Below are 12,085 nucleotides of genomic sequence, written 5' to 3'. Positions count from 1 at the left end.
AAGACTTCGAGGACCACTGGTCCAAGTATACCCCAAAACTTGAGATAAAACTCAGCCGGCAGCCCATCCATCCCAGGCACCTTCCCTTTTCCCATCCTCCTAAGAGCGCTCTCAACCTCTTCTAGTGAGATCTGGGCCTCCATCACTTCTCTAATGTCCTCCGGCAACCGCCTGGACAAGTGTTCTAAAAACACATTTCCCTGCTCTAAATCTATTTCCCTTTCCTTAAATAAACCTTGGAAATGATCAGTTGTCACCCTGACCATATCCTCTGGTTCTCTAACTATACTACCATTTTCTTCCCTAACACCATGCATTACCTTCCTACTCTGTCTGGCCCTAACCGACTTAAAGAACATAGCAGAACAAGTCTCATTGTGTTCTAGAACGCCACTATGCGCACGCTCCAGGAAAGCTCGAGCCTTCCGCTCCTGCAACTCCCTGAGCTGCGCCTTTAGGGTTGCGGATCCCTCCCAGTCAAACGACCCGCCGAGGTTGCCTGCCTCGTACTCGAGTTCAATTAACCTTTGGATACGATCCACCTCCCTCCTCTCCTCCCTTTTTTCCCTCTTGAATACCCTATTATAAAAGCCCTAATCCTCACCTTAACTAATTCCCACCACTCTAACACCCCCTTGCACATGGACCGGAGGCCTTCAAGCCTCCAAAAGAAACCAAAAAACCCGTCAACAAAAGCCTGCTCCTCCAGCACATCCCGATCTAACTTCCAGTACCCCCTACCAAAGAGGCAGACTGGCGACCCCACCTGCAGGAGCACCCCGCCGTGATCCGAAAAGAAAACAAGCAACAGCCGCCCAGACAACTTACCCAAAGACCTGGGTACAAAAATATAGTCGAGCCTCCGCGCAACCCCCCTGGAGTTGCGCCATGTAGGACCGGCCATTTTCGGAGTAGTGTGCAGGCCACCATCAACCAGACCATGGCAAGCCATTAGCCCGGTGATGGCGCCTGCCCTGCTACCCCCCCCCCCCCTATTCCTAAATCTGTATTAAAGTCCCCCCCTATCACTAATGTCCTATTTGTGACACACAGGGGCACCAGACAGTCCACCATCTCCCTCCTGTCTGCCACCACCTGTGGCCCATACACCACCACTAATCTAAATTTACAATCCCTTATTGTGACATCCACCCCTATAACCCTCCCCTGCATCACCACAAAAGAACCCTCCACTTTTACCTCCCTGTGCCCACACAAAATCCCTACCCCCGATGAGTGCACCCCCCAATACCCCAAACCGACTCCCCCTTGTCCCACTCCCTCTTAAACCTACTAACATCCCCACCATCCCTCAGGTTTCGATATCGGCCTATATCGAATCTTCCATTCCTCTCAAAAATCTTAGAAAAGGCTGTTGCGCAGCAACTCACTGCCTCCCTGAAGACAAACAATGTATACGAAATGCTTCAGTCTGGTTTTAGACCCCATCATAGCACTGAGACGGCACTTGTGAAGGTGGTAAATGACATTTTAATGGCATCGGACCGAGGCTCTGCATCTGTCCTCGTGCTCCTAGACCTTAGTGCTGCTTTTGATACAATCGATCACCACATTCTTTTGGAGAGATTGGAAACCCAAATTGGTCTACACGGACAAGTTCTGGCCTGGTTTAGATCTTATCTGTCGGAAAGATATCAGTTTGTCTCTGTGAATGGTTTGTCCTCTGACAAATCAACTCTAAGTTTCGGTGTTCCTCAAGGTTCCGTTTTAGGACCACTATTGTTTTCACTATATATTTTACCTCTTGGGGATGTTATTCAAAAACAGAATGTTAACTTTCACTGCTATGCGGATGACACACAGCTGTACATTTCAATGAAACATGGTGAAGCCCCAAAATTGCCCTTGCTAGAAGCATGTGTTTCAGACATAAGGAAGTGGATGGCAGAAAACTTTCTACTTTTAAACCCGGACAAAACAGAGATGCTTGTTCTAGGTCCCAGGAAACAAAGAGATCTTCTGTTGAATCTGAGAATTAATCTTAATGGTTGTACAGTCGTCTCAAATAAAACTGTGAAGGACCTCGGCGTTACTCTGGTCCCTGATCTCTCTTTTGAAGAACATATCAAGACCATTTCAAGGACAGCTTTTTTCCATCTACGTAACATTGCAAAAATCAGAAACTTTCTGTCCAAAAATGATGCAGAAACATTAATCCATGCTTTTGTCACTTCTAGGTTAGATTACTGCAATGCTCTACTTTCCGGCTACCCGGATAAAGCACTAAATAAACTTCAGTTAGTGCTAAATACGGCTGCTAGAATCCTGACTAGAACCCAAAAATTTGATCATATTACTCCAGTGCTAGCCTCCCTACACTGGCTTCCTGTCAAAGCAAGGGCTGATTTCAAGGTTTTACTGCTCACCTACAAAGCATTACATGGGCTTGCTCCTACCTATCTCTCTGATTTGGTCCTGCCGTACATACCTACACGTACGCTATGGTCACAAGATGCAGGCCTCCTAATTGTCCCTAGAATTTCTAAGCAAACAGCTGGAGGCAGGGCTTTCTCCTATAGAGCTCCATTTTTATGGAACGGTCTGCCTACCCATGTCAGAGACGCAAACTCGGTCTCAACCTTTAAGTCTTTACTGAAGACTCATCTCTTCAGTGGGTCATATGATTGAGTGTAGTCTGGCCCAGGAGTGGGAAGGTGAACTGAAAGGCTCTGGAGCAACGAACCACCCTTACTGTCTCTGCCTGGCCGGTTCCCCTCTTTCCACTGGGATTCTCTGCCTCTAACCCTATTACAGGGGCTGAGTCACTGGCTTACTGGGGGTGCGTCACCTGAGTGGGTTGATTCACTGATGTGGTCATCCTTTCTGGGTTGGCACCCCCCCTTGGGTTGTGCCATGGCGGAGATCTTTGCGGGCTATAGCTTTGTCTCAGGATGGTAAGTTGGTGGTTGAAGATATCCCTCTAGTGGTGTGGGGCTGTGCTTTGGCAAAGTGGGTGGGGTTATATCCTTCCTGTTTGGCCCTGTCCGGGGGTGTCCTCGGGTGGGGCCACAGTGTCTCCTGACCCCTCCTGTCTCAGCCTCCAGTATTTATGCTGCAGTAGTTTATGTGTCGGGGGCTGGGGTCGGTTTGTTATATCTGGAGTACTTCTCCTGTCCAATTCGGTGTCCTGTGTGAATTTAAGTGTGCGTTCTCTAATTCTCTCCTTCTCTTAAATGTACTTAAATGTAAATGTAAATGTAATTCTCTCTCTCGGAGGACCTGAGCCCTATGACCATGTCCCAGGACTACCTGACATGATGACTCCTTGCTGTCCCCAGTCCACCTGGCTGTGCTGCTGCTCCAGTTTCAACTGTTCTACCTTATTATTATTCGACCATGCTGGTCATGTATGAACATTTGAACATCTTGGCCATGTTCTGTTATAATCTCCACCCGGCACAGCCAGAAGAGGACTGGCCACCCCACATATGCTCTCTCTAATTCTCTTTCTTTCTCTCTCTCGGAGGACCTGAGCCCTAGGACCATGCCCCAGGACTACCTGACATGATGACTCCTTGCTGTCCCCAGTCCACCTGGCCGTGCTGCTGCTCCAGTTTCAAATGTTCTGCCTTATTATTATTCAACCATGCTGGTCATTTATGAACATTTGAACATCTTGACCATGTTCTGTTATAATCTCTACCCGGCACAGCCAGAAGAGGACTGGCCACCCCACATAACCTGGTTCCTCTCTAGGTTTCTTCCTAGGTTTTGGCCTTTCTATGGAGTTTTTCCTAACCACCGTGCTTCTACACCTGCATTGCTTGCTGTTTGGGGTTTTAGGCTGGGTTTCTGTACAGCACTTTGAGATATCAGCTGATGTACGAAGGGCTATATAAATACATTTGATTTGATTTGATGTGGACCTCCTGTAAAAAAAACAAAAATCAAACCCCACACCCTAAAAACCGCCCTCCTCTTAACAAAATCCCTTAAACCCCTTACATTTAAACTAACAAAAGTAAAATTAGACCCCATGAAAGAATAAAATAAAAACATGTAATACACTCAAATACTAAACCCAGACAGAAAAAAACAAAACCAGGAGACTCACCCAATGCTCCCCTGCTCCATATCTACCGGTGATAACACCATCCGTACTCCCGACGTCTCTTCCTCCATCTCGCCAACCCAGGATGCAGGAATAGTGTTTGGCTCCGGGGTGCCTTGCACCCCTCCCCCTCCCCAGCGCTGCAGCTAGTTTTGAAAAAAATAGGGGAGGCTGAGTCCCCAAACAAAAAACTCCCCACCTCCTCCTGTACCCAGTCCTGTCTTGTTAGGTGTGTCCCCACCCAACAGAAGTTGAGGGCCTGGGGAAACCAGCAGCAACCCAGAGGTTTCTCCCACCCCCATCGCTCTCTTGGCCAGCCCCTCTCTCTCACTGTCGGCCAATCACACCCTCCTCTTCACTCTCTTCTTTGGTGATGGCGGCAGTGGAGAGATACCACCCTCCACCCCCGCCAGCTCCTCCACCATACCCCTCATTTCTTCCACCAGGGCACTTTCCCCCCACTCCACTTGCTCTTCCACCGTCTCCTTCTCCACCACCCCTCCCTCGCTTTCTTCCCTCTCATGCTCCTCCACTCGGTTGCCTTCTTCCGCCGCTTTTCCTGGTTCTCCTACTCCCGTGCCTTCTGTTTCCTTCTCTCTTCCATCCTCCGCTTCTTGCTCCTCCTCCTTCCTTGCCGCCTTCCCCTCTGGACCTGTACTCTGGTCATGAGGCATGCTTCCTTCCCCTCCTCTTCTTCCCCCATCCCCCGCTCCTGCTCCCCCCCCCCAGCTGCAGACGCGTATGACCTCTGACGATCCGGGCACCCCCGCCACAGGTGTGCTGATGAGCCACACCCGTGGCACGTCTTAGGCTCGTCACAATCCTTCGCCTCATGCTCCCCAGATCCACAAAATCTGCATTTTCTTGTGCTGCAAGAGGCGAAGATGTGGCCGTAGGCCATACAGCGCCAGCAAAATGGGGGCAAACGTGCATAAAACAACGTCCCCCTGTCAGCTCCTAGGGAGAACATAGCAGGAGGATGGAGGTAGCCACCATGTCCCTTTGGTTCCTCCCTGAGGAGGGCCTGGAAGCCTCTCCTCCCATTCCAAAACCCAAGGGAGTCTTTGAGGTGCCTTGCTGAGGAGATGTTATCCATGTATCTCCCCAGAAAGGCCCTCACCTCTTCGTCCTTAACGTATGGGTGGTACATGTTGACAGTTACAACCCTAAAGTTGTTCCTCGCCAGGCTTGTTATTTCATAATGGCTCATCGGCCTCTCACCTCCCACTGCTCTTGCTCTTCTCAGGATATCATCATGTTTCTCCTCTGTATTTAGTGCCACGTCGTATGCTCCCTCCAACGAGTTGCCTTGGAAACAAAACACGTCCTTCACCGTCAGCTTTAGAATCCCCATCAAGATTGTCCTTCCAAAAGTTTCACGTACTAAAGGCTCCAACTCCTTCTCCTTCCAAGCAAACCGAATCGTGTTGGCCAGCCCAATCCCAGGGACCGACCGTGTTGGTGGATTTTGCACCATCTCCGCAAGGAGAATGGTGCACCCGGCTCACGTTCTCTTCCAAAACCAGGAAAAAAGAAAATCCAAAGTGACTGAGCCTATCTTGTGCAAACAAACACAAAAACAGGAAAAATCACCCACAAAACCCAACACCAAACAGGCTACCTAAATATGGTTCCCAATCAGAGACAATGACTAACACCTGCCTCTGATTGAGAACCATATCGGGCCAAACACAGAATGCTCACTCAGATCACACCCTGACCAAACAAAACATAGAAACATACAAAGCAAACTATGGTCAGGGAGTGACAGTGGCACCATATATAGATAGGTGTGTGCCTTTCTTAATCATGTCCAATCAATTGAATTTACCACAGGTGGACTCGAATCAAGGTGTAGAAACATCTCAAGGATGATCAATGTAAATAGGATGCACTTGACCTTGATTTCGAGTCTCATAGCAAAAGGTCTGAATGCTTATGTAAGTAAGGTATTTCAGTTATTTTTTATATACATTTGCAAACATTTCTAAAAACCTGTTTTCACTATGTCATTATGTGTTATTGTGTGTGGATTGCTGAGGATAAAAAAAAGGTCAGATGAATGCAGATGTTTTGGTGAGCCTTCACTGTAAATGCAAGGATAATGGACCAAATAGGAACTGCAGTTTTGCATATCAAATTGCAGAGGCAAAGGGGATAGCAATGCAAGATCTTCACATAATTTATGGTGTATGTGATATAAATATTTGATCACAAAAAGCTTTATAGCACTCATGATTGTAGGCTTTTGTATTACACAGGATGCAATATTAACATTATGAATGTGAGTAGTGCTAATGCTTTGCAATTACAATACAGTTGGGGATTGGGACTGTTGATAGCTTAATGTGGCTTCACATTGAACAGAATCGAAGGGCTTTATTTGAAAAAAGATCCATAATTTTTGTGTCCAACAACTAGAATGGGACTTTGATTTGCTTTGTACAGCCCAGCCATTTGGAATGTATTCTACAGCCCTTACATTACCGTACTGGCATTTGAAGTGCCACCCTCAGTTCATGGTTTCTTGAGCAGAGATGTTGAGAGAGTAAGAGAAAGAGAGGGTGGGATGGAGGGAGGGATGGATGGAGGGAGGAAGACAGAGACAGAGAGAGACATCAAACATGAAAGAGTTTACAGTACACATGCTCTTGCCAGCTGAAAGGACACTTATGAAAGCTGTGATGGGATCTCTAGGGGCGATTCATCATCCTCTCTCGACTATATCACAATGTGGAGGACATATGATGGTGAATTCTGCCCTTTAACATCTGTCTAGACAGTCATCAGCAACATGGATCAATTCAACACCAAATAATAATGCTGTATGTGAGATGAATACATAGAAAGACAATGAATTGACATTGTTAAACCACTAATGTAAACCTTATGCATCAATAAGATACATGATCTCATGATGCGGAGTAAAAAAACTATATCTTCAATGTCAATTGAAACTGTTGCATCACAAAGCTTCCTTAAAGATCACATTTTGGAGCAACAAACAGTGAGCAGACGTGTTACTTTCCTTTTAACAAATATCTCTTCACCTTATCTTCTTAGTAACCATCTCAGAGGGGCACTCTGGTCATTGTGTCTGCTTTCTGTTTCTCTCCACTGAGCCCGGCCAACACTAACATTCTTCTTTTATTCCCCTTCTGCCGTTTCTTAGTCAGAGGACAGCTGTGTCTTCCCGCTCGCCTGTCTATCATGGCTTCGCTTAAATCTTTAATGACACTCATCTGGAATTATGCCTGCAGAATGTCTCGGACATTTTTCCAACAATCTTTTCACACTTCTCTGCTACTTTTAATTTCCATCCCATCTGGTGGGATTTTCACTCAAATACACATTTACCCAAGGTTTAAGGCACATTTGAAATATTCAATCAAAGCACAAAACTAAACTTAACTAAGAGGTCCGATAAAGGAAACGTAAAGATGGTGTCATTTAACCCAATATTTCCCCATAACAAGTTGAGCAATCTTTTCTAAATGATTTAGTCAACTTGGGCCACATCATGTGCATAACTCCTGAGAAACAGGATGAACTTTTCGGCTATAGCAAAGGCTTATTTCTCACGAGTCATAAGAAATGATAGGCCTTAAGTTATTATGACAAGCTTTCCTTCCCTAAATCCCTCTCTAATCAAATGGGTCTAGAATAAGTTTCATTCTCAAACACAGTGGAGAACCAAACCTCCCATGCTGTGTATCAGAAGCCCCTTGTGAATGGACATCCTGAGCCAGATAAAAACGAGAGGAAATCTCATCACTATGGTCTTGATTTCTTTCTCTGCGATGTGTGAGGAGCGGGGGGAGTGGAAGAGAGAGGGATGAGAGAGGGCATTGACAGACAGCTTGTACTATACATGGCCAAACCCTGACATCCAGCTGTTATACCGGGTGTATGGCCTGGTCGGCACCTGGGCCACCGTGTCCAGGATGTGTTTTCTCGGCTCTCTCTTTCTGTTGTTTATGCATCCACTTGCTCTCCCCCGCCTTCTGTGCTTTAAATACACCACCCCCTTATCCCTCTCTTTCTTGTCCTCTTAGGGAGCAGCAGTAGTTCCAGGCAGTCATTCTGGAGGCAGTCTCTCTTTCTCTCAGGGCCTTGGAAAGAGAGAGGAACACTCCAGTTTTCTCAACTCCAACTGCCCATCTGTGGTAGGAGTGATGGGGGTGGATGGTGGGGGTAGGGGTGGTGGTGGTGGTGGGAACCATGCAATCAACATGTTCTTCATGTCCCTTACTGACTAAAGTACAACAATAATTTTAGACAACTGTATACAGTGGAAATACCTGTTGAAATGATTGTCACTTTTATCCAAATGATCACATTTGTGAACTCGTTTCAGGGTTTCTCAAATGAAATACCAGACCAGTATTTGCTAATGTGCTAGACATCTATGATTCATGTGGGCATCTGGAGATGGAAGGAAGGGAGGGAGGGGTGGAGGAAGAGCAGATATAACATATATAAGGGAGGGAGGGATGGAGGAAGAGCTATAAGGGAGGGAGGGATGGAGGAAGAGCAGACATAACATTTATCCATGATAGCTGGGGGTTTGGGGGTGGCCAGGAGGTGTGTGGTTAGAGGGGGTGGGTGGCGTTGGGACTAGCTGAGTGTGTCCGTCCGTCCAGCGGTTTGGTTGTACTGGCCTGAGTCTGGTTTTAATGATGTGGTTTTAGAAGAGACCATGAAAGCCCTGGGCCGTTTTGGAGCTGTGCGTAATTGAAAAGTGCTTAATCTGGTGCATGGGAACCAACCGGGATCTCTCTGGAAATAGACACTGTTTTAATGAGTTTGTTCATTAAAAGTAGAACATTTTCCTAGGAGGTAAGCACTGCACTTTTAAATCAGATTGGGGAACCATATGAAATTGACAAACAGATGTGTAACTGTGTGTGATGCAATCACAGTGTCAGTGAAGGCCCCTGTTGCTGTTGCTTCCTGCTTCAAAAAGTGTCACTGTCTAAATAGTCTTAGTTTGATGAAACGATCATTGGAATTATTCAAACATACAGTGTCCTCTATACTTTCTTACTTACAAGACTGATGTTACTTAATAACTGGCAACCACACACAAATACACACATGTACATAAAGTGAATTGATCATTAATTGAAATAATCAGTTTGACAATACTTGCCGAAGATGATGTTGGGTGATGCTAGTCCAGTGCTCCCCTAACTCACTTCTCAATGTAGAGTCCTGCATCGGGTCAGACACCCACAGTTTCCAGCAGGAGACCTAAAAAAACAAAACATCTTGCCTGTGGAATAAAACTAATATATTTCGGTTCAGAACAATTATATTTCTGGTCAGAAACTTTTTAAATCAAGATGATACATTTTTTACAAACCCAGGAGCTCATTATTTGCGCGTCACGGATCGGCTCTCAGAATAATTCTACGCGAGTGGGTTGGGATGTGGAGAAAAATCTCTCCTTATGTCGAGTATCAAGTGGGGCACGGAATTGATGATGTGGGGCTGGTGCGGCTCCAAAAAACTGACCCGTGCAGGACTTCTTCCTGTCTTTCCTTGTAGCGCGAGTCCATCCTTCCTCCCGTTAGTATGCCAACCAATCCATTCCAGATCTGCCTCGCACACACACAGCTAATATGACATTTATCTATAATTATACTCTTCCCTATTTTAATAGAAAATTATATCCCTTAAGGTCTCCCTGTCATTTGCATGGGCAGCTCTGATGATAATCAGGTCCTGGAAAAAAATAACATTAGCGATGACATGAGCTGTCAGCCCAAATTAGCACCCACAAAATCTTTATCAGGGAAATGACCTTACAGAGTACTGCTGAAAGTTGTTTAGCAGGAGAGAATGGTGTGTGTGTGTGTGTTTGTGTTTGTGTGTGTGTGTGTGTGTGTGTGTGTGTGTGTGTGTGTGTGTGTGTGTGTGTGTGCGCGTGCGTGCGCTTCCTTCGTGTCGGTGTTCTGAAAGTTTTTGAAACTTCTCATGCCTTTCCACAGTGGGAAGACCTTTCTATCCTCTGGTTGCCTACTGTGGCTTGTCTTCTCCATGGTGGCCAGTTGAAATCAGTGTCAGACTGTCCTCGTGATGCGTGTTCCCTTTCCTGTTGGAGAATAATGCAGAAGCGAATCGTTGCTCGCTGATGGGAGAATGCTATGAATATGCTGCATGATTAGGGTGGGTTGCTCCGAGGTCTATGATTCTCTAAAGATGCCATCCTCTGTAGATAGCAGCCTATACACAGCCATTAAAAACTTATTGTATGTTAAGTTTGAGTGGTTATGGACTGGTTCCGACCGATATGTCTGTGTACAGCATGCTCTGTGAACAACGCAACATCAATTGCTTTACATTCCCGAAAAGCTCATATGCACTATTGCAAGCGCAGCTGTGAGGTTCACAGACACAGGAGCAACACGTCACAGTTTCTGGCGTTTACACATAAAGGGAAGATTTCACGTGCTTGTGAACCCTCATAGCTACACTTGCAATAGCAGGTTCATCTCGCTTTTCTCGGTTTGATTTATATACAAAATCATATCGTAGAATTGAAACGAGACCACTTTCTCTTTTGTCACAGAAGATTAGATCAATTTGAGCTTAATTAAAGCCGAAGTTGCAAGGAGTTTGCACACATATTTGAATGGTGTCTACGCCGCTAAGTGGATGTTTGGTAGAAAAGTCTCTGTCGTCAGTTTTATGAAATGGTGCCAATATTGTACTGTCACTGAGTATGATCATTGATTTTACAGTGATAAGAAAGGTGAAAAATCGCACATTAAGTCGTTCATAATTTGGTTGTTACTATATTTGGAAAGCATTTCAGTCATTTCAAGCTCTATTTTGAAGAATAGAAAATTGTTAGAATTTTGGAGGCACACAGTGGCCTAATTGAGGTAGAAAATTGTTTTAGGAAGGTAAAAAAACGATTAACCTCTTGGAACTCCCCATCCCGGATCCGGGATCGTGACTAAAGCCTCAGGCTCATTAGCATAACGCAACGTTAACGATTTCTGAAAATCGCAAATAAAATGAAAATAATGCGTCTGCTCTCAAGCTTAGCCTTTTCTTAACAACACTGTCATCTCAGATTTTCAAAATATGCTTTTGAACCATAGAAATTGACTAATTTGTGTAAGAGTATGCAAAGCTAGCATAGCATTTTGAGTAGCATTTAGCACGCAACATTTTCACAAAAACCAGATAACCAAATAAATAAAATCATTTACCTTTGAAGAGCTTCTGATGTTTTCAATGAGGAGACTCTCAGTTACATACCAAATGCGCAGTTTTTCCTGAAAGCGTCTGTGTGTAGGAGAAATCGTTCCGTTTTGCATCTGGCTACCGAAACGAACCGAAAATTCAGTTTTGAAACATGGCAAACGTTGTTTGGAATCAATCCTCAAGGTGTTTTTTCACATATCTCTTCATTGATATATCGTCGTGGAAGCTTGCTTTCCTCTCTGAATCCCATGGAAAAATACTGGCAGCTGACTTTTGCGCACCAATTTCGGCGCAGGACACCGGGCGGACACCTGGTAAATGTGGTCTCTTATGGTCAATCTTCCAATGATCTGCCTACAAATACGTCACAATGCTGCAGACACCTTGGGGAAACGACAGAAAGGGTTGACTCACTCCTCTCGCGTTCACAGCCATATAAGGAGACAATGGAAAACAGAGCTTCAAAAATCCTGCTCTTTTCCTGGATGCCGTCTCATCTTGGTTTTGCCTGAAGCTCACGTTCTAGGGCACGCACAGAAAATATCTTGGTAGTTCTGGACACGTCAGAGTGTTTTCTTTCGAAAGCTATCAATTATATGCATAGTCGAGCATCTTTTTGTGACAAAATATCTTGTTTAAAACGGGAACGTTTTTCATCCAAAAATGAAATAGCGCCCCCAGAGCATCAACAGGTTAAACAATAGACTATAAAGTTTTGAATATGCTAAACATCGAAAGACAACAAATAGTGTTTTTGTAATTTGTTATTGACAGTTTTTTACGCTTGAGACTGAG

This window comes from Oncorhynchus masou, chromosome 31 (assembly GCF_036934945.1).
Source record: "Oncorhynchus masou masou isolate Uvic2021 chromosome 31, UVic_Omas_1.1, whole genome shotgun sequence".
Classification (NCBI taxonomy): Eukaryota; Metazoa; Chordata; class Actinopteri; order Salmoniformes; family Salmonidae; genus Oncorhynchus; species Oncorhynchus masou.
The sequence above is the reverse complement of the archived record's forward strand: the minus strand, read 5'-3'. Positions refer to the sequence as shown.